Source organism: Rhinatrema bivittatum, chromosome 6, assembly GCF_901001135.1.
Source record: "Rhinatrema bivittatum chromosome 6, aRhiBiv1.1, whole genome shotgun sequence".
In the NCBI taxonomy this organism is placed as follows: Eukaryota; Metazoa; Chordata; class Amphibia; order Gymnophiona; family Rhinatrematidae; genus Rhinatrema; species Rhinatrema bivittatum.
Genome location: NC_042620.1, coordinates 262551865 through 262573738, shown reverse-complemented (window position 1 = coordinate 262573738; position 21874 = coordinate 262551865). Strand labels below are relative to the sequence as shown.

General features: G+C 48.0%; 1 protein-coding gene across 2 annotated transcripts in view; it reads left to right on the top strand.

Annotated features, from left to right (window-relative positions):
• The window catches only part of LOC115094217 (sulfotransferase 1 family member D1-like), a 64742-nt gene that overhangs the window by 4900 nt on the left and 37968 nt on the right, over window positions 1-21874 (top strand). The window contains exon 1 of one of the 2 annotated variants that reach the window (XM_029607034.1): window positions 6438-6568. The exons of the other annotated variant lie outside the window; for it this stretch is intronic. The gene's annotated coding sequence lies outside the window, so the exon portion shown is untranslated. Of the gene's footprint in view, window positions 1-6437; window positions 6569-21874 lie in introns of those variants that run through there. 2 annotated transcript variants of the gene reach the window in all.

The following is a 21874-nucleotide window of genomic DNA, read 5'->3' as shown; positions in this document are numbered from 1 at the left end:
TGTCATTGATGGAGCCCTATTGTGGAAAACTTTCTGTCAAAGTTTCTAGAAACTTTTGACTGGCACTCTGAGCCCACTGAGCATGCCCAGCATGCCATGATATTCTCAGCCACAGGGATCTCCATTCAGTCTTCGTTTTTCCACGCTGCTTTTGGCATCGTGGAGCAGGAGCCTGTGTGAGTCTTCTCACACATTTCTGACTAAAAATCAGATTTGAAAGTAATAATTTCTCTCCCACATCGGGGTCTCCCGCGTTACCACTGGCTGGTGAGTACGTTTTTTCTCATTCCGACTCATTTGAGTAAACGCTTTTTCTTCACATTTTCATCGACGGCTGTCGACGGAAACATGGCCACGGGATTCAAAAAATGTCCCAATTGTAATCGGACCATGTCCATTACAGATCCACACCTCGAGTGTGTACTTTGCTTGGGTCAATCACACGATATAACATCTTGCCCAAAATGTGCCGAAATGACCGCTAAAGGTCGGAAGGCGAGACAAGAAAAGATGGAACCCTTGTTCCATTTTCAACTTTTACCTTCTCTATCGACGTCTACTCAGTCATCTCTGGCCGGAGTTTCGAAACAACTGATTCTTAAAAAATGTCGTCCGGAAGATTCAGGGGATCGTTCATCACCAACCCCATCCGTGGCATCGACTAGGTCAGCGGTGGAACATCAACATCGCCACCCATCGATTCCGGAGGGTCTACTATCCCCGGAGAAATAGTCTGCCAAACGGCCTCGCCTGCAGGAAACACCGAGGCCTTTGATGCCGAGGCGTTCACCTCCTCTTGATGTGCCAGCCTTCGAACCTCCACAGGGCCCTGTGGAAGGACCGATAACGCCTCCACCGCCACCACGTGTAGATGCTCTGCCTGCACCAGCTATCACAGAGGAATTGAGCGGATTTATCCGCCAAGCGGTGCTACAAGCGCTACAGGAGCATCGACCATCAACGCCAATGCCCTCGCCGATATCGATACCGGTGCCTGCACCGATACCGGTGCCCGCACCGATGCCAGTGCCCACACTGATGCCAGCGCTCCCGCCGATGCTGGTTCCTGTACCAATGCCGGTACCAACACCGAAGCCGGTGACTGCACCGATACCGAGGCCTCTACCGATGCCTTTACCGACGCCGGTACCTGGACCAAGGCCGGAACCATCCCCGACGGTACCGATGCCATTGCCTGGGGCTCCAGGCCAACCAGAATTGGCTTTATTCCAACTGTTGATGGATAGATTCAACGCTATCGTCGGTGCTCTTCCACCAAAATCTATCCAAACTAAACCAACTGAGGAAGTTCCTGGACAGAGGCCTATTGATGATCCTCAGCCAGGGTCTTCAGGACTTTTTCGACCACCAAGGTCTTCTCCCACTTCCCCCTGCAGAGAAGACCCATATGACTCATGGAAAGACAAGCGTTCTGATACTTCCTCCGAAAGCTTCATGTCTGACCCTTCTCCTCTGGAAGGCAGGAAGAAATCTCCACCAGAGGACTTGTCCTTCACTAATTTTATAAAGGACATGGCAGACACCATACCATTCAACTTAGTGTCTGAGGAAGACATGAGACAGCAGACTTTAGAAGTCTTACAGTTCGTGGACCCTCCAAAAGAGGTCCTGGCCATCCCTGTCCACGAGGTACTTTTGTAGTTGCAGCATAGACTCTGGGAACATCCATGCTCGGTTCCACCTATTAATAAAAGAGTGGATACCACCTATCTTGTCCAAAATGTTCCTGGTTACCAAAAATCACAGCTGCGACATCAATCAGTTGTGGTTGAGTCAGCACAGAGAAGTCCAAAAGAGTAAGACCTCATTCCTCCACTCCTCCTAGAAAGGACCATAGATTCCTGGACTCCTTAGGCAGAAATGTTTACCAAGGAGCTATGCTCAATTCAAGGATTGCGTCCTATCAACTATATAGGACGCAATACCAGAGGAATCTTTGGAAGCAGATGCAGGAACTTTCCAACTCTCTACTTCAGCAGTACCAGGAGGCAGCTCAGGCCATAATACACAAAGGACTTGAAGCTGGAAAGCACGAAGTCCGGGCCGCCTACGACAACTTTGAAACAGCTTCGAGAGTAGCGGCCTCAGGAATAAGTGCACGTCGCTGGGCATGGTCAAAAGCCTCTGACCTTAGGCCTGAGGTACAGGAAAAACTGGTGGATTTGCCCTGCATAGGTAACAACCTCTTTGGGTCAAAAGCACAGGATGCTGTGGCTCATTTGAAAGAATATACGGAGACCTTGCGCCAACTGTCTTCAGTTCTGCAAGACTCTGCTTCATCATCGTCTCACCGTCCTCCAAGGAAAGAATCTCGAAAACCTTTCCACAGGCAGAGACATTATTATCCACCAGCATCTAGGGGTAGATCTTCTCATCCACAGCAAAGATCTCAACCCAGACAGCCTAGAGCTGCTAGGCCTCAACCTCCACCACAGACGGGACCGGCTGCAGGTTTATGAGGCCATCACCAGAGACCAAAGCCATTTCCACAATCCAAAACCGAACCTGCCAGTAAGAGTCCGGGTTTCCTCCTTTTACACTCATTGGTTACAGATAACAACAGACCAATGGGTACTCTCAGTAATATCTCGAGGTTATCAACTCAATTTTCTCTCAGCTCCAAGAGATTCTCCTCCAAAACCTCTTTCGTTACACGAACCTCACATAATTCATCTACAAGCAGAATTATCCACCCTTCTGAGAGCCAGAGCTGTAGAACCGTGCCCCAGACTCAGCAGGGCAGAGGATTCTACTCCTGTTATTTCCTCATTCCAAAGAAAACCGGAGGCCTACGTCCCATCCTAGACCTCAGAAATCTCAACAAATTTCTAAAGAAAGAAAAGTTCAGGATGGTTTCTCTAGGCACCATGCTTCCCCTTCTTCAAACAGGAGATTGGCTTTGTTCTCTGGATCTACAAGACGCTTACGCTCACATTCCAATATTCCCTCCTCATTGCAAGTATCTGCGCTTCATGGTGGGTCATCAACTTTTCCAGTACAGAGTACTACCATTTGGACCTGCCTCAGCTCCCAGAGTATTCACGAAATGCCTGGCAGTAGTAGCAGCACACTTTCACAAGGAAAGTGTCTACGTTTTCCCTTATCTAGACGATTGGCTCATCAGAAGTCAATCTCAACAAGGAGCTCTGGCTTCTCTCAACCGAACAATTACTCTACTTCACTCGATGGGGTTTCTCATCAATTATCAAAAGTCCCATCTCATTCTATCTCACCTGCTTCAATTCATCGGAGCAGAATTGAACACCATCCTCTCAAAAGCCTTTCTACCCAAGGATCGGGCAGAAACCTTTTCCATATTGGCAAACTCGCTACAGTCGAAGAAACAGGCAACAGCTCATCAGTTTCTAACTTTACTGGGCCAAATGGCCTCCACAGTTCATGTCACTCCTATGGCAAGACTAGCCATGAGAATAACCCAATGGACTTTAAGGTCACAATGGATCCAAGCCATTCAACCACTGTCCTCTCCAGTTCACGAAACCCACCAGCTATGTTCATCTCTACTTTGGTGGGCGAACAAGGACAACTTGCGCAAGAGCCTACCTTTCCAGCAACCAGTCCCACAGATAACTTTAACTACAGATGCGTCCACCTTGAGTTGGGGAGCTCACATAGACAATCTCCAGACCCATGGCACTTGGACAAAACTCGAAGCAACATTTCAAATCAATTTCCTGGAACTTCAAGCTATACGTTATGCTCTGCATGCATTCAAGAACTGCCTTTCACACAAGACTGTTCTGATTCAAACGGACAATACAGTAGCCATGTGGTACCTGAACAAACAGGGTGGTACAGGCTCGTATGTCCTTTGTCAAGAAGCCGCACAGATTTGGGACTGGGCCCTGACACATTCCATGTTTCTCCAGGCAACTTATCTAGTGGGCATCCACAATGTAGTAGCAGATCACCTCAGTCATCAGTTCCAACCACACGAGTGGCCCTGGATCCCTTAATAGCGACCAGAATATTCCAGCATTGGGGACAATCAACAATAGACCTCTTTGCATCACAACTGAATTACAAAGTGGACAAGTTCTGTGCTCTACACAGACAGAAACACCAGCCAGCCGCCAAGGATGCCTTTGCTCGCCCTTGGAACTCAGGCCTTCTATACGCATATCCTCCGATACCACTCATAACCAAAACTCTAGTGAAGCTACAACAGGACAAGGGGTCCATGATACTCATAGCCTCGTATTGGCCTCGACAAGTCTGGTTTCCCATACTTCTAGACCTCTCGATCAGAGAACCAATTCGCCTGGGTGTAGCTCCCACTCTCATAACTCAGGATCAGGGTCGGTTGTGCCATCCCAACCTTCAATCCCTATCCCTGACAGCATGGATGTTGAAAGCTTGATCTTACAACCACTCAATCTTTCAACCAATGTCTCTCAAGTGCTTATAGCTTCACGTAAACCTTCAACACGAAAGAACTATTCTTCGAAATGGAAAAGGTTTACTTTGTGGTGCACGCAAAAGAACATAGTCCCTTTCTCCTGCCCCACACCTTCTCTGCTAGACTATTTATGCCATCTTTCAGACTCTGGTCTCCAGACCTCATCTGTAAGAGTACATTTAAGTGCAATCTCAGCTTACCATAACAAGATGGGAGATGCACCAATATCCATACAACCTCTTGTCAGTAGGTTTATGAGAGGTTTAACTCATCTTAAACCATCAATTTGGCCACCTGTCACAGAATAGGACCTGAATCTGGTCTTAACAAGGCTCATGCATTCTCCTTTAGAACCCATGAATTCCTGCGATGTTAAATTTCTCACATGGAAGACTTTCTTCCTCATAGCCATTACATCTGCTAGAAGGGTTAGTGAGTTACAAGCACTTGTCACGTATCACCTTATACAAAATTCCTACATGACAGAGTGGTTCTCCGTACACATCCAAAATTCCTCCCCAAGGTAGTTACGGAATTCCACTTGAACCAATCCATAGTTTTGCCCACATTCTTTCCAAGGCCTCATTTTCACCAAGGCGAACGGGCCTTACATACCTTGGACTGTAAACGTGCGCTAGCATATTACTTAGACCGCACTGCAGTCCACAGGAAATCCACTCAACTCTCTGTATCTTTTGATCCAAACAAACTGGGTAAAGCAGTGGGCAAACACACTCTGTCCAACTGGCTAGCAGATTGCATTCAGTTCTACTATGAAAAAGCAGGCCTTCATCTCCAAGAGCGAGTAAAGGCACATTCAGTAAGAGCAATGTCAACCTCAATAGCACACTATCGTTCAGTGCCAATTCTTGACATATGTAAAGTGGCAACATGGAGTTCTCTTCACACCTTTGCAGCTCATTACTGTTTGGACAAAGAAGGACGACAAGATTCAGCCTACGGATAATCTGTCCTAAAGAACTTATTTCCAGTGTAACCCCAACTCCTTCTACATCCAATCTGCTGTGATCTTCGGCTACCTCATTTTCACCAACAATACTTCACTACAAAATGACGCAGCCTCTAGCTTGCTAATCACCCATATGTGAGGACTAGCATCCTGCTTGTCCTGGGATAAAGCAAAATTGCTTACTTTGTAATAGGTGTTATCCCAGGACAGCAGGATGTAGTCCTCATAAAACCCACCCGCCACCTCGCGGAGTTGGGTCCGATACATTTTATTATTTTATTTTTTGCTAAAGCTTATTCCTACGTACAAGACTGAAGGGAGACCCCCTGTGGCTGAGAATATCATGGCATGCTGGGCATGCTCAGTGGGCTCAGAATGCCAGTCAAAAGTTTCTAGAAACTTTGACAGAATGTTTTCCGAAATAGGGCTCCATCAATGACATCACCCATATGTGAGGACTACATCCTGCTGTCCTGGGATAACACCTATTACAAGGTAAGCAATTTTGCTTTCTCTCCCTCTCTCAGGGCTTAATTGTGCCACAACAGAGTGGAATGCCGTTCTGGCACTTCTTTGAGGGCTCCAAGACTGGAAGTCATCACCAGACCGGAAGTGGTTAACTTCCATGCAGGGTGCCGTCTTTGAATCACTACACCGGAAGCTCATTGGGATTAGTAGCAGTGTTCTTGGCTGAAGTTGTCTCTCCGCAGGCTTGCTCCCCTCCACTTCCTAAAAGCAGAGTAAGAGCACCGCACTGGATCCCACGCACTAGGATCCGAAGCTGCGCTTCTCCAAAAGCGAAAGCCTCTCTGCTCACTCCTGCTGCTGCCACTGCAGTGGTCACATCCTCAACCTGCTCAATTTAACCACCCACCATCACCACAGTGGCAGGAAACACTGCTGTTGCCTCACTGAGCTCAAGCTTCCTTCTCTCACAGCAGCAAGAGGTGCTCAGCAGACCTTCTGCTGCTGTCTCACTGCCTCTCCTTGCATCAGCCCTTTCTCTTCCAGCAGCAGTAGGCAGTAAGCAGAACACCCGTAACTGCATCACTGCTGGGAAAAAACTTGTAAAAATCAGCAGTGAGGCCTTAAAAGGGACTTCAGACTCTCAACAGGCAGGTCTCCCTAGATCCTTCCTGCCCAGTAATCACAAATGTGTAAGTAAAAATGTTTTTTTTTTAACTTACAGATTGTTGGAGGGGTATATGGTAGGGATAGGGGTGGGGGTGAGGGTACAGGCCTCTTCTTATTCTTCATGTCTCCAATATATTTTCTCTTCCTAATGCTAATCCTCCCTAATCTTATTCCCTGCTGCAAACCACAACTACCACCATCAAGTTCACCCTCCCCTATCCCTACATTCTCTATCTCACCTGCCATTCTGACATCTGCACTGGCCACTGCTCTTGAAACTCAAATGTTTCTTCCCCTCCCCCTGACATCATCTCATCACTGTTACTATCGACACACCTGCGCCTGTCTTCTCTATATTCTCCTGCTCCTCCTTTTACTTTCAGCTGGGGATATCAATCCCAATCCTGGCCCTTCAAGGCAATTTTCTCTCCATCGTCCCATATCAAGCTGTAACCCCTCCAATCTTATCACTATTCCCCTTCTTCCTCCCTCTTCTCTTCCTTTCTCATGCTCCCTGTGGAATGCAAACTCTGTCTCCAAGAAGCTTGCCTTTAGTCATGACCTTTTTAGCTCTCGTTCTCTTCATCTCCTTGCCTTGATGGAGAACTGGCTTTCCCCTGAGGACACTGCTTCAGTTGCTGCTGTCTGTCATGGAGGTCATCTCTTCTCCCACACACCTCGCCTGATAGGCCATAATGGTGGTCTTGTACTGCTGCTCTCCCTCTCTTGCAGATTGCGACCCCTTCTCCCACTTCAGTCTCATTCTTTTTCTTCCTTTGAAGCCCATTCCATCTGCCTATTCACTCCACTATCTCTCTGGGTAGCTGTCATCTATCGACTAACTGATAAATCTTTCTCCTTCTCTCTCACTGACTTTGATTTCTTGGCTTTCCTTCTTCATTGACCCATCTTTCCCTTTCCTTATCCTTGGTGACTTTAACCCCCATGTTGATGACCCCCTCTAACTCTTATGCCTCAAAACTCCTTTCTTTGACTACTTCGTTTGATTCTCAACTCTATCACCCCTACTCACCAGCATGGTCACTACCTTGACCTAGTCCTTTCCTTCAACTGCTGTCTCTGAAACTTCTCCACTTCAGTTCTTTTGATCTCAGACCATCACCTGATAACTTTCACATTAAACCACCCTCCCCCACAGACTCTTCCAGTCACCACTTACAGCTTTAGGAATCTCCAAGCTGTTGACCCTTACATCTTTTCCACTGCTGTTTCATCTCTTCTTTCCTCTATAATCTTGTCTGAATCTGTTGATGAAACAGTTTCTTCTTACAACACTGTACTCTCTTCAGTCTTAGACACTCTTTCCCCTACTCTTACCTGACTTGTAAGGTGCACTAAATCCCAGCCTTGGTTCACCCCTAGAATTAGCTACCTACATTCCTGTGCCCGCTCTGCAGAACGTCTCTGGATAAATTCCCTTGCCCATGCAGACTTCATACACTTCAGATTCATGCTGACCACTTTGCACTCTGCTATTGCACTTGCCAAACAAGACTACTATGTGCATCTGACAAACTCTCTTACATCCAACCCTCACTGTCTCTTAGCCACTCTCAATTCATCCTCAAACTTCCCTCACCTCCCTCCTCCCCTTCTCTCTCTGCCCAGACTATGGCTGATGACTTCCATGGCAAGATTCACAAAATTACTATTTCACCTTTACCTACCTCTCCCCCACTTCTTTCCTCTACCTTTCCCCTAATCTTCACTACTCTCTCCTTTCCTGAAGTCACAGTGAGAGAGCCAGTGAGCATATATGTGAGTGAATGAGCCTGAGATTGAAGGAATGTAGGAGAAAGCTTCTGAGAAGGAGAGTGTGAGTTAGTGAGCATTTATAAGTGAGTATATGAGGGATTATGTGTGAGAATGAACATGTATGTGCATGAGAAAGGAGAAAGTCTGTGCATATCTCTTACCTCCCAACTAATCCATGACAATCTCAGGATAACTGGAATCAAAATTCCCAGATATGACAAGTGGGGTTTTTTTTTTGTATTATTATTATTTAGTCTTTGATGTGTCTGATATATTAGTGTTTCAGAAATTTTTAAAAATGTTTGAGTATAATTATTCGATGTTCTGTTCATTAGCTGTTTTGAAATATTCTTTTTATTTGTATGGTTTTACTATTAAGATATAAAAATAATATATTTCTTGATTTCTATTGTTCAATGTTTTGAGAAATGGTGATTCTGGTTTTCTGTTATTGCGCTGCATTGTTGCTGTTTCCCATTCCGTTTTTGTTTGATATTTCTGTTTACATTTTTATGGTCTCATCCTTCTACATTTCATGACGGTCTGTCTGTGTTCTGCACGTGTGCAGTTAGTGTAGTGCTCTCTGTGCCAGACTGGAACGCTGTTCTGAGAGCTGTACAGCAGAAATCATCATTAGACAAGAAGTGACTTGCTTCTGATCCCACTTCCCCCCCTCATCCCTCCTCCAGGAGGCAGAGCAATGACTCTTCTTTGAATAGCTGTGCTGGAAATTCACTGAGATCAGTAGCAGCTTGTTTGGCTTTGGGCAGGCCTCCTCCCGCCTCTGCTCCTCTTCCCTGAAGAAGAGCAGCAAGGGTGGCTACATTGCATCCCACCCACTCCTGAATATGCAAGAAAGCAAAGCCGCTGCTCCTGGCAGGCCCACCTTCCCTCCCAGGGGCAGATTGGCCTATCGGGCCTTTGGGCATGCCCCAGCGGGCGGATCCAGCCAATCTTGCGATTGGTGTTTGTCACAGCAGCCCCCTGCCTGCAGAGCCACTGCAATCAACTGCAGGCCCCGCTGCAGTTCTCCAGCAGCAGGGGCTTCCCCAAGGCTCTCCACTCACTCCTGCTGCCACTAGGCTTTTACCCATGGCTGTGGGTCCCTCAGCATGGTGGGGAGGTAGGGACTGGGGGAGGGGACATTAGCTTTGTTATGAGGTTGAGGGGGATTCAGGGAGTAATTTGTAGGGGTTAAGAGGAATGGTTGGGGTTTCTGATTGAGAATGTTCAGGGGTTGTTTGGAAGTTGGGTTGGTTTGAAGCAAGAAAAGATTCAAAAACAGCACACTGGTTTACGATGCTATGTTGGTTTATCGATCCAGGCCACACGGTGATAAGGCTGAGGGATGGATCTGGTGGGGCTTCATATTTCAAATGACATCTGATTTCAAAGAGATGTTCAAGAGATCTTCACCCCAGTGAACAGATCCAGGATTCACTGGGGTGGAATTTTTGCCAGAAACCCATTTGGTGGCAGGTGAACATGAGAAATTGGGTAGGGCTTTGGTGAGCCAGGTTTATGCAGCATCCTACTTGACTAAGATCAGGGGCACATGTATACTGATACATAAGAATTTGCCTTTTAGAGAACCTAAATCCTGTTGTGATCCTGAGGGCCGATTTGTGATTTTGGTGAGGACTTTGCTAGATCAATCTATGACCCTTGTCAATGTATATGGCCCTAACAGTGGTCAATCTGACTTTTATAAAGGGCTTCATATCACACTCTCGGGATTGGGAGTGGGTAAGAATTGTATAGGAGGCGACTGGAATGTATGTGTGAATCCCAGTCAGGACAGGTCAGCCTTGGATGGCCATAACACTTCCCCTTGTCTGGGTTTTGTTAAACTGCCATTTCCTTTTCTCCTTGAAAGATGTAGGGAGAGAGAGGAAGCCCTCTGGGAGGGATTATACCTTCTTTTTATCATGTCACCAAACTTACAGTAGGACTGAGTTTTTCTTGTGCGATCTTTCTCTCACACTTAAAATATTTGAGAGTGATATCCTGTCATGCATTATTTCTGACCATCTGGCTATCTTCGTTTCCTTTGGTGTGCAGCTTCTCTCACATTCATTTCGCCCATGGAAATTGAACCCTTCTCTATTGGGCAAGAAGGATATTAAAGGATTGATTGAGGATACTATAACTGATTTTGACTCCCATAATACGGTAAAATCATATAATCCTACTCTGCGCTGGGAATCTTTAGAAGCAGCTCTTCATGGGCAAATAGTATCACACGCCAATCATTTTAATAAACAGTGGAAATGCAAACAGGCTACACTCAAAGCACAAATTTGTGAGCTCGAGAAAAAACATAAAGTAGATGGGTCACAAATAACTCTGAGAAGGTTAACCTTGGCAAGAGATGAGTTGAAAGGCTTTCAAACCTCCCATATTGAAACAGCATTACTGTTCACTAAGCAGAAATATTATGAACGTGGGGCGAAGGCTGGCTCCATATTGGCCAGGGCTTTTAGGGAAAGGATAAATAATTCCATTATATTTGTTACGGCTGTGGCTGCTGTGCAACCGCCTCACCACCAGGGGTCCCTCTAGAGCTGGCTTTCCTGACAGGCCCAGTCCATCTCCTCTGTCCACTCTATGCTCTGGGTGTGCCCTTATAACCCTGCCTGACAGTTGCCTCGGTGCTTCGGCATCGAGCTCACCTGGGCTCCCTGCTCTAGCCTGCCTTGCGTGGCCTTCGGGCCTTCTACCTTGTCTTCGGGCCTTCTGTCTTGCCTTGCCCTGCCTTCGGGCCTTCTGTCTTGCCTTGCCCTGCCTTCGGGCCTTTCCTTGCCTTGCCCTGCCTTCGGGCCTTTCCTTGCCTTGCCCTGCCTTCGGGCCTTTCCTTGCCTTGCGTGGCCTTCGGGCCTTTCCTTGCCTTGCCTTGCGCGGCCTTCGGGCCTTCTGTCTTTCCTTGCCTTGCGTGGCCTTCGGGCCTTTCCTTGCCTTGCCTTGCGCGGCCTTCGGGCCTTCTGTCTTGCCTTGCCTTGCGCGGCCTCCGGGCCTTCTGTCTTGCCTTGCCTTGTGTGGCCTTTGGGCCTTCTGTCTTGCCTTGCGCGGCCTTCGGGCCTTCTGTCTTGCCTTGCCTTGCGTGGCCTTTGGGCCTTCTGTCTTGTCTTGCCTTGCCCTGCCTTCGGGCCTTCTGTCTTGCCTTGCCTTGCGCGGCCTTTGGGCCTTCTGTCTTGCCTTGCCTTGCGCGGCCTTTGGGCCTTCTGTCTTGCCTTGCCTTGCGCGGCCTTTGGGCCTTCTGTCTTGCCTTGCCTTGCCTTGCGCGGCCTTTGGGCCTTCTGTCTTGCCTTGCCTTGCCTTGCGCGGCCTTCGGGCCTTCTGTCTTGCCTTGCCTTGCGTGGCCTTCGGGCCTTCTGTCTTGCCTTGCCTTGCGCGGCCTTCGGGCCTTCTACCTTGTCTTGTCTAGCCTAGTCTTGGTGGCCTTCGGGCCTTCGGTCTTGCCTTGCCTTGCCTTGCGCGGCCTTCGGGCCTTCTACCTTGTCTTGTCTTGCCCTGCGCGGCCTTCGGGCCTTCTACCTTGTGCTGTGTATGGTCTTCGGACCTTCTGCCCTGCCCTGCCTTGCTTACTGTGCATGCGGTCCTACGGGCCCTCTGCTCTATTGTCTGTGTGTGTTTGGCCTACAGGCTCTCTGCCCCGCTTGCGGTGTGTGGCCTACGGGCCTTCTGTGTGTGTGTGTGGCCTACGGGCCTACTGACCTGCCTTGACCCGCTTACGGTGTGTGGCCTACGGGCCTTCTGTGTGTGTGTGTGGCCTACGGGCCTACTGACCTGCCTTGCCCCGCTTACGGTGTGTGGCCTACGGGCCTTCTGTGTGTGTGTGTGGCCTACGGGCCTTCTGACCTGCCTTGCCCCGCTTACGGTGTCTGGCCTACGGGCCGTCTGTGTGTGTGTGGCCTACGGGCCTTCTGACCTGCCTTGCTCTGCCGCCTGCCCTGACCCAGCCTAGACCCAGACACTGCTTCTTGCTGTCTGCCCTGACCCAGCCACGGTTTCCAGCCATCCCTGTCTCTCTCCACCTGGAGCCACCCCTTTGGGTGGTGTTCACTACCCCTGAACTCAGCCCAAGCGTAACAGTATGCCGAAGCCATCAAATTTCCAGGGGAAGAGATAGCTCTGTGTGCTAAACCGGTGAGTCAACTTTTTTTCCTATTACAAGATGCCTCCTTCAAAGTTTTATACCTGCAATTCCTGTCAGACCTTGAATTACCTAAGCTATCAGAACTGTCTAGCCTGTCAACTTGCTGGTCAGGAACACTGGTTGTGCAGTAACTGCAATAAGAGAAATGTCTCTGTTTATCAAGAGTGTTTAAACTGTTCTACTCCACAGCCAGGATGGTGGAAATGTTCATGTATTCCGTGCCTTTTACCTCCAGGCGAACCCTGCCCCCGCTGCAAAGCTAACGGGCCATCTGTTTCTCCCAAAAGCTCAGCTAGTTCTACTACAGGGCGTTCAGCTTCTGGCCCAGTTAGCAACACTATTTCATGTAGCAGTTTGTGGATTAAGCATTCTAGCACTTCATCTCTGGACACTTTTGAAAAAACTTGCTACCAGGAAACAAGTATTAATTCTGAAAATCTTAGAACTCACCGGGTTAAGAAGCCTTCTATAACTTCCATGCTAGAGCCTCAGAAACGAAAGCTGAGAGAAGTAATTAACTCTAGCAGAGCTCTGCTTCCCACAGCTGCACTTAAGACACTAACGAGCACCTTCCCGAGACGTCCTAGAACTGCCTGTGCCCTCTCTAAGCAGCCCCTCCAGAAACAAAAGCAGGAGCTTCTGACTCAAAGTATCAAGCCCACGGCAGTACAATCTTTGTCCTCCCTGCGCCTTAATTCTAACCTTGTTGCTCTGCCTTCCAAGCATGCTGCATTACCCCATGCGAGGCCTGAACCTGTTTCATCACCCCAAGAGGGGTCCAAGTCTGCTGCATCTCCCCGCAAGGGGTCCAAGCCTGTTTCATCATCCCGAGAGGGGCCTGAACCTGTTTCATCACCCCAAGAGGGGTCCAACTCTGCTGCATCTCCCCGCAAGGGGTCCAAGCCTGTTTCATCACCCCGAGAGGGGCCTGAACCTGTTTCATCGCCCCAAGAGGGATCCAAGCCTGCTGCCTCACCCCAAGAGGGGGCCAAGCCTGCTTCATTGCCCCGAGAGGGGTCTGAACCTGCTACAACGCCCGGAGAGGTGTTCGAGCCTGTTTCATCGCCCCGAGAGGGGTCCGAACCTGCTACAACGCCCGGAGAGGTGTTCGAGCCTGTTTCATCGCCCCGAGAAGGCGCCGAGCCTGCTTCATCACCCCGAGAAGGCGCCGAGCCTGCTTCATCGCCCCGAGAGGGGTCCGAACCTGCTACAACGCCCGGAGAGGTGTTCGAGCCTGCTTCATCGCCTCGAGTGGAGTCCGAGCCCGCTGCTTCACCCCCGGAGGGGCTCGAATCGGTCCTGCTGCGGGCCCCGGAAGGATCTGAACCGGCCCTACTGACAGACTGTGTCTCTCAGCCGTCTGAAACTGCTGAACTGGTTTTGCTGCTGCCCCTGGAGGGGTCTGAACCGGTCCTGCTTCCGCCCCCGGAGGGGCTCGAACCGGCCTTGCTGCCGTCCTCGGAGGGGTCCGAACCGGTTTTGCTGCTGCCCCTGGAGGGGTCTGAACCGGTCCTGCTTCCGCCCCCGGAGGGGCTCGAACCGGCCTTGCTACCGTCCTCGGAGGGGTCCGAACCGGTTTTGCTGCTGCCCCTGGAGGGGTCTGAACCGGTCCTGCTTCCGCCCCCGGAGGGGCTCGAACCGGCCTTGCTGCCGTCCTCGGAGGAGTCCGAACCGGTCTTACTGACAGACTTTTTGACTCAGCCATCTGAGTCTACTGAACCGGCCCTGCTGCCACTCCCAGGGGGGCTCGAACCAGCCCTGCTGCCGTCCCCGGAGGGGTCCGAACCGGTCCTACTGACAGACTTTCTGACTCAGCCATCTGAGCCTACTGAACCGGTCCTGCTGCCGTCCCCGGAGGGGTCCGAACCGGTCCTACTGACAGACTTTCTGACTCAGCCATCCGAGCCTACTGAACTGGCCCTGTTGCAGTCCCCGGAGGGGTCCAAACCGGCCCTGTTGCAGTCCCCGGAGGGGTCCGAACCGGTCCTGCCAACAGACTTTGTTATTCAACCATTTGAGCCTGCTGTACCGATCCAGCTGCCGACTCGGGAGGAGTCTGTGCCGGCCCTGATGCCGACCCTGGAAGGGTGCGGACCGTCCCTGCTGTCGTCACAGGAGGGGTTAGCACCTGCCTTGTCGTCTCAAGAGGGGTTATGGACTATTTCACTGCCCCAGGTGGGGTTTGTGTTCCCCTTGTCACCCCAGAAGGGGTTATGGACTGTTTTGTTGCCTCAGGAAGGAATGGAACCTGCCACCTTGCCCCAGAAGAGGTCTAACTCTGCCGCATTGTCCCAGGAGGGGTTATGGATGATTTTGCTGCCCCAGGTTGGGGTTGTGTCTGCCTTATCACCCCAGGAGGGGTTATGGACTGCCTTGCTGCCTCAGAAAGGAGTTGAACCTGCCGCATCGCCCCCGGAGGGGTCTGACTTTATTATTGAGTACCCCCTGCAAAAATGGGACCCTGGAGGAGGGGGAGGCCTTGAGGGGGGGGTACTGTTACGGCTGTGGCTGCTGTGCAACCGCCTCACCACCAGGGGTCCCTCTAGAGCTGGCTTTCCTGACAGGCCCAGTCCATCTCCTCTGTCCACTCTATGCTCTGGGTGTGCCCTTATAACCCTGCCTGACAGTTGCCTCGGTGCTTCGGCATCGAGCTCACCTGGGCTCCCTGCTCTAGCCTGCCTTGCGTGGCCTTCGGGCCTTCTACCTTGTCTTCGGGCCTTCTGTCTTGCCTTGCCCTGCCTTCGGGCCTTCTGTCTTGCCTTGCCCTGCCTTCGGGCCTTTCCTTGCCTTGCCCTGCCTTCGGGCCTTTCCTTGCCTTGCCCTGCCTTCGGGCCTTTCCTTGCCTTGCCCTGCCTTCGGGCCTTTCCTTGCCTTGCGTGGCCTTCGGGCCTTTCCTTGCCTTGCCTTGCGCGGCCTTCGGGCCTTCTGTCTTTCCTTGCCTTGCGTGGCCTTCGGGCCTTTCCTTGCCTTGCCTTGCGCGGCCTTCGGGCCTTCTGTCTTGCCTTGCCTTGCGCGGCCTCCGGGCCTTCTGTCTTGCCTTGCCTTGTGTGGCCTTTGGGCCTTCTGTCTTGCCTTGCGCGGCCTTCGGGCCTTCTGTCTTGCCTTGCCTTGCGTGGCCTTTGGGCCTTCTGTCTTGTCTTGCCTTGCCCTGCCTTCGGGCCTTCTGTCTTGCCTTGCCTTGCGCGGCCTTTGGGCCTTCTGTCTTGCCTTGCCTTGCGCGGCCTTTGGGCCTTCTGTCTTGCCTTGCCTTGCGCGGCCTTTGGGCCTTCTGTCTTGCCTTGCCTTGCCTTGCGCGGCCTTTGGGCCTTCTGTCTTGCCTTGCCTTGCCTTGCGCGGCCTTCGGGCCTTCTGTCTTGCCTTGCCTTGCGTGGCCTTCGGGCCTTCTGTCTTGCCTTGCCTTGCGCGGCCTTCGGGCCTTCTACCTTGTCTTGTCTAGCCTAGTCTTGGTGGCCTTCGGGCCTTCGGTCTTGCCTTGCCTTGCCTTGCGCGGCCTTCGGGCCTTCTACCTTGTCTTGTCTTGCCCTGCGCGGCCTTCGGGCCTTCTACCTTGTGCTGTGTATGGTCTTCGGACCTTCTGCCCTGCCCTGCCTTGCTTACTGTGCATGCGGTCCTACGGGCCCTCTGCTCTATTGTCTGTGTGTGTTTGGCCTACAGGCTCTCTGCCCCGCTTGCGGTGTGTGGCCTACGGGCCTTCTGTGTGTGTGTGTGGCCTACGGGCCTACTGACCTGCCTTGACCCGCTTACGGTGTGTGGCCTACGGGCCTTCTGTGTGTGTGTGTGGCCTACGGGCCTACTGACCTGCCTTGCCCCGCTTACGGTGTGTGGCCTACGGGCCTTCTGTGTGTGTGTGTGGCCTACGGGCCTTCTGACCTGCCTTGCCCCGCTTACGGTGTCTGGCCTACGGGCCGTCTGTGTGTGTGTGGCCTACGGGCCTTCTGACCTGCCTTGCTCTGCCGCCTGCCCTGACCCAGCCTAGACCCAGACACTGCTTCTTGCTGTCTGCCCTGACCCAGCCACGGTTTCCAGCCATCCCTGTCTCTCTCCACCTGGAGCCACCCCTTTGGGTGGTGTTCACTACCCCTGAACTCAGCCCAAGCGTAACAATATTAGGTATCTGTGATAGTTAGTGTCAGATAACGTATATGCCCTCAGAAATTAATAAACTTTTCGCTTCTCACTTTTTGCAATTGTTTGAAGCTCAACCAGCACCCATAGAGGATGATATGGCCTTCTTTTTCAAATCTTGGGTTCAGCCAAAGTGATCACAGAAGGGGATAAATGGCAAATGCTCTTAAAGAGCCAATACTGGTCAGTGAGGTGGAGTCAGCTACCAAGACTTTGGCTTCTGGGAAGAGTCTTGGCCCAGATGGATTCGTTCTGGAATTTTATAAGTCCTTTGTGGAACTTCTAGCCCTGTTGACTATATGATATGTTCAATTATATCAATGAACCAGGCGCATGAATTGGTAATCTTACTGCATCCCCAATCGTTCTGATTGAGGGTGCAGCTTAGTCTCGTTGTTGCAGTTACCAAGTCCTTGGCAAGCCACTGTACCTGGAAGGAAAGTCCATTCATAGCACTTTGGTGCATATTTTGGTGGTTTAGAGAGCTTTACGCAAACAACTAGGTTACACCGAAGATGCTTTTACTTATAGGTCCTGAATTGTTAAAAACCCCTGCCTGTCTCCTTGCACTTCTCTCCGGATATAGATATCTGGCAAGCCTCAGGATTATGTTTTTTAGGTCAGTTTCTGGTGGAATTTCAAATTCCGGGCCATACTAGACACTTGTATCTACAGATGCGAAAGGAACTAGGAACTGAGCCTAGCTGGGAGGAATGTAAGGGGATAGAGGTAGTTCTATCCTGTGTGTGTGTGTGTGGAGGTGGGGGGCGACATTTGATTTCTGTGTTCTATATTATTGTCAGAGCAGATATTGTGGGAACTTCCACACATCAAGGACTAATTGCTCAGTGGAACGAAGACCTGAATTTAGCTCTGGATGCTAAAGTATGTAGTCTATCTGGAAATCCTCAGGATGTATTGAAAAGTCATGAACTTATGTTTAAATTCATTTATACTGAACACCTGTATTCTTTGCTAAATTCAGAGCTGTTAGTAACTTATGTTGGAAAGGCTGTAGGCAAAGGGGGCCATATTTACACATATGGTGGGAATGTGAGTACACCTAGTCCTTTTGGGGTCAAGTAATAGATAATATCTCGACTAAGTGTTGTCAAGGTCCCTCTCTGATCCCTATTTTTTGTTGGGTGTATGGCCTAATAGATCTTGTATGCAGGGATACAGGAAGCTGTTTGACATTTGTGGATGCAGGCACCTTCTGTTTCCTGTTGGGAGCAGAAGATGGCAGAGATTACTAATTCTGAGAGACTCACAATGGCTCTTCAAGAACAAATAGACAAAGATACAGACATTTGGTCCCCTATTGGGACATGTTATAAAATCCGGGGTCAGCGCACGCAAGGGGGTGCACAATTTTTCATTCTATTCTGATTATCATAATTGCAACTCCCATCTAGATTATTTTTTGTTGCCCGACAGGATGTTTACCAAGGTTTGGTGAGCAGATATTAGGGCCCCCTCAATTTCAGATCATGCCCCTATCTCTATTCAGTTTCATATGGGTCCCCACCATCTATGGCCTTTAAATGGTGACTCAGTCCTTCTTTATATTATGATACTAACTTTAAGCAAATGCTGAATGATAAATGGCAGGCATATTTAGAGACTAATACTTCCCCTAAAATTGCTATGGATATACTTTGGGAAGCAGGAAAAGCAGTCATGAGAGGTGAGATAATTGCCTATGAAATCCACAAATGTAAAGTCTGTGATGCTAAGATTCTGCGTTTAACAAAGGAATTGACAGCTCTTAAAGCATTACATGTGAAAAGCTTGCAAATGAAGACTAAATCTCAGATATTAGATGTGAAGAATACTCTGAATCAGCTTTTACATCACAGAGTGATTAAAAATTATATTGGTTTCGTATAAGTCGGGCCATTTATTTGCTAGACTTGTTCATGGTTCTAAACCAAGGTAATATATTTGTGTATTATGCACAAAAAAGGGGGAGCTGGTTTCTTCTACCAACAATTGACTGATGTTTTAATGGATTACTATTCTCAACTATACTCCAACACACCAGCATGTTTGGTTTAGATTCTTTGTGAACCTGTGTTTACCAACAGTCTCAGATACACAATTGGAATTTTTAAATGTTCCTATTAAGATAGGTGAAATTGAGGTTGCCATTCATTCTCTAAAATGAGTCAAAGTGCCAGGCTTAGACAGATTCAGATCTGAATTTTACAAATTGCTTTCTACTAAGGTTTCAAAGCCACTACTTGATATGTATAATTATTGCTTCACTCAGGGAGATAATCACTTTTTAATTAGAGAGTTTTGAAACCGGGACGGGATTCCACCAGTCATGGCTCCTATGGGCCTATTTCTCTAATAAATGTGGATGTTAAATTATTGGCCTGAATTTTACATTATTTACAAAGCTTGGGTTTTCAGACTCAATGGTGGTAATAATACCTATTCAACTGGGTTGCATTGTTTTTGTGTAGATAGATGTTTGAGTGTCTTGTCTTATTTTGTGTAGGCTCTTGTATCCTTGCTGACATTATGTTAAAATGGCCAGAGGCCTGATGATTTTTTAGTTCGTATAATGACAGTTGACTTTCTGTTAGCATAGTTGCCATGTGGCTCTGGCACTTGTGGATATAGGTCGTATTCTTCATTCCAGTGTCGCATGTTCAAATGCTATTCTTCACATGTCCAAAATAATGAAAATGAATTTAATTCTTAAATTCATTGACTCCAACTCCAAATTCTCCTTACTTATTGATGAGTTTACTGCATTCAATGTTACCTCCACACTGATTTTATATTTACTTGTCTTTATCGAAGGTATACAAATGGAAAAAAACTGTTAATCTGTTCCTTGATTTGATTGAACTTTCTGATATGTCCTTGAAAGGAATATTCACCACTCTAATGAATAATTTGAAATTATTGAGGTTTGGTGCTGAATTTATACAAAAAAAAATCTGGTGTCAGTAGCCTGTGACGGTGCAACTGTCATGAGAAAGTTGAGGTAAAGAAGCTTATTGAGGATGAATTTCCAAATGTAGCATTCAACTATTCTGCTAACCACAGGCTTGAACTTTCAGTTGATGACACTATAAAAGAAGTTGCTGGACTGGATCGATTTAAATCTTTGATTGATAAACACTATGTACTTTATCATGCATCACACCAAAATGCTAGAGATCTGAAATCATGTGCTAATACGCTGGAGCCGCAGCTAGTAAAACTTGGTAGGATTTTAAGCTTCTGATTTGTATCAGCTGTTTGGAATAATTATGAGGCTCTTGTTCAGCATTTTAAAGTGGCCTCAAACGATAAAGTTCACAGAGATGTGAATGACAGAAGCACATTTGAAGGATTATTCATAAAGGTAACATCAGCTGAAGTCATTCTGGATTTAGGATTAATGTGCAACGCTTTACAAGAATTTCCTGAATTATCCCCTGAACTTCAGTCAAGAGACATAAATGTACATTGGGCACATCAAGCCATAAAAAATCAGTTAAGTGTGTTTGGAAACAGAGTTGATAAAGCCGGTTCTTATTACACAGAGTCAACAAAAGCTTTACATAATTAGAATTTCAAGGGCTTTTCACATCACAAAATAAGGTGTTGTCAACTTGTCAATCCAGGACAATTTTATAGAGGCCTTCAAAATTCAATTCAGAGAAGGATAATGACAAACAATGATTAAGACCTGCTGAACAATGAGAAGGTTATATATTCTGAAAATTGGCCAGCTAATGTTTAATCTGACCTTATGTATGCAGAATGAGAAATAAGACATCTGTGTTTGCGATTTCAAGCTCATGAAAGACATACAATTTGAGCATTTCGAGAATTTATCGTTAGTATTTATTCAGCTTTAATCCCATTACAGAGGGCTATTGACCTCATACAAATTTCATCTAGTGAATGTGAGCATGGACTCTCACTGATGAACCTAATAATCACTCCTGATAGATTTTCTCTTCATATAGCTACAGCATCAGCTTTAATGTTCATTAGAATAACTAGTCTTCCACTCAGGAAGTTTGATCTAACAAATATGTCAATTCCTGGTTGGTTCGAGGACATCATACAGCAGTTGATACCAACAGCAAGGACTGATTACATGATGATTTTCAAATGGAGAAAAGTTTGGAGCCTGTATGGAATTTGATGTAATAGTTTTACTGCTGGTACTTAAAGAAAATGAAACACTGATTGAGGACCAATAACATAATTATTAGCCGTTAATGGACTTCTCCTCCAAGAACTTATCCAAACCTTTTTTGAACCCAGCTACACTAACTGCACTAACCACATCCTCTGGCAACAAATTCCAGAGCTTTATTGTGCGTTGAGTGAAAAATAATTTTCTCCAATTAGTCTTAAATTTGCTACTTGCTAACTTCATGGAATGCACCCTAGTCCTTCTAGTATTCGAAAGTGTAAATAACCGAGTCACATCTACTCGTTCAAGACCTCTCATGATCTTAAAGACCTCTATCATATCCCCCCTCAGCCGTCTCTTCTCCAAGCTGAACAGCCCTAACCTCTTCAGCCTTTCCTCATAGGGGAGCTGTTCCATCCCCTTTATCATTTTGGTTGCCCTTCTTGGAGGAGAAGTCCATTAACGGCTATTAATTAAGTTTACTTAGGGAATAGCCACTGCTATTAATTGCATCAGTAGCATGGGTTCTTCTTAGTGTTTGGGTAATTGCCAGGTTCTTGTAGCCTGGTTTGGCCTCTGTTGGAAACAGGATGCTGGGCTTGATGGACCCTTGGTCTGACCCAGCATAGCAATTCCTTATGTTCTTATGTTCTTATGATTTCTAAAACTTTTTTTTTACATTTTTTATTGTGAGGTTGCCTTGCTAGGTGCCTGCTGGGTGGATGGGGTCTATCAAGACCCCTAGGGAATGTGTATTTTTTGGGAGGGGGTGTTGTTATTTGGAGGCCTGTCTATTTATCAAGTCTCTTGGGAACATCGGGATGCATGTTAGCATCCCAATGTCCCCAGGCAGAATTTTTTCTGAGTCAGCCTCTTTATTTTCTTTGCATTGAATTGCCTATGCATTTTGCTGCTTTGCATGATTAGGCAATTATGTGCATACAAATGCAAGCAAAGTAGCTAATTTCCATAGCTGGAGGAAATGCTTGAAAATAAAGTGCTTGATATTTGAGATATAACTGCAATATGGTGATAACCTGCGATAAACACACTTTATCATGCATTATAGTCATAATGCGGCCTAGTAAATGTACCTCTAAGATGGATATGGCTGAAAATCGG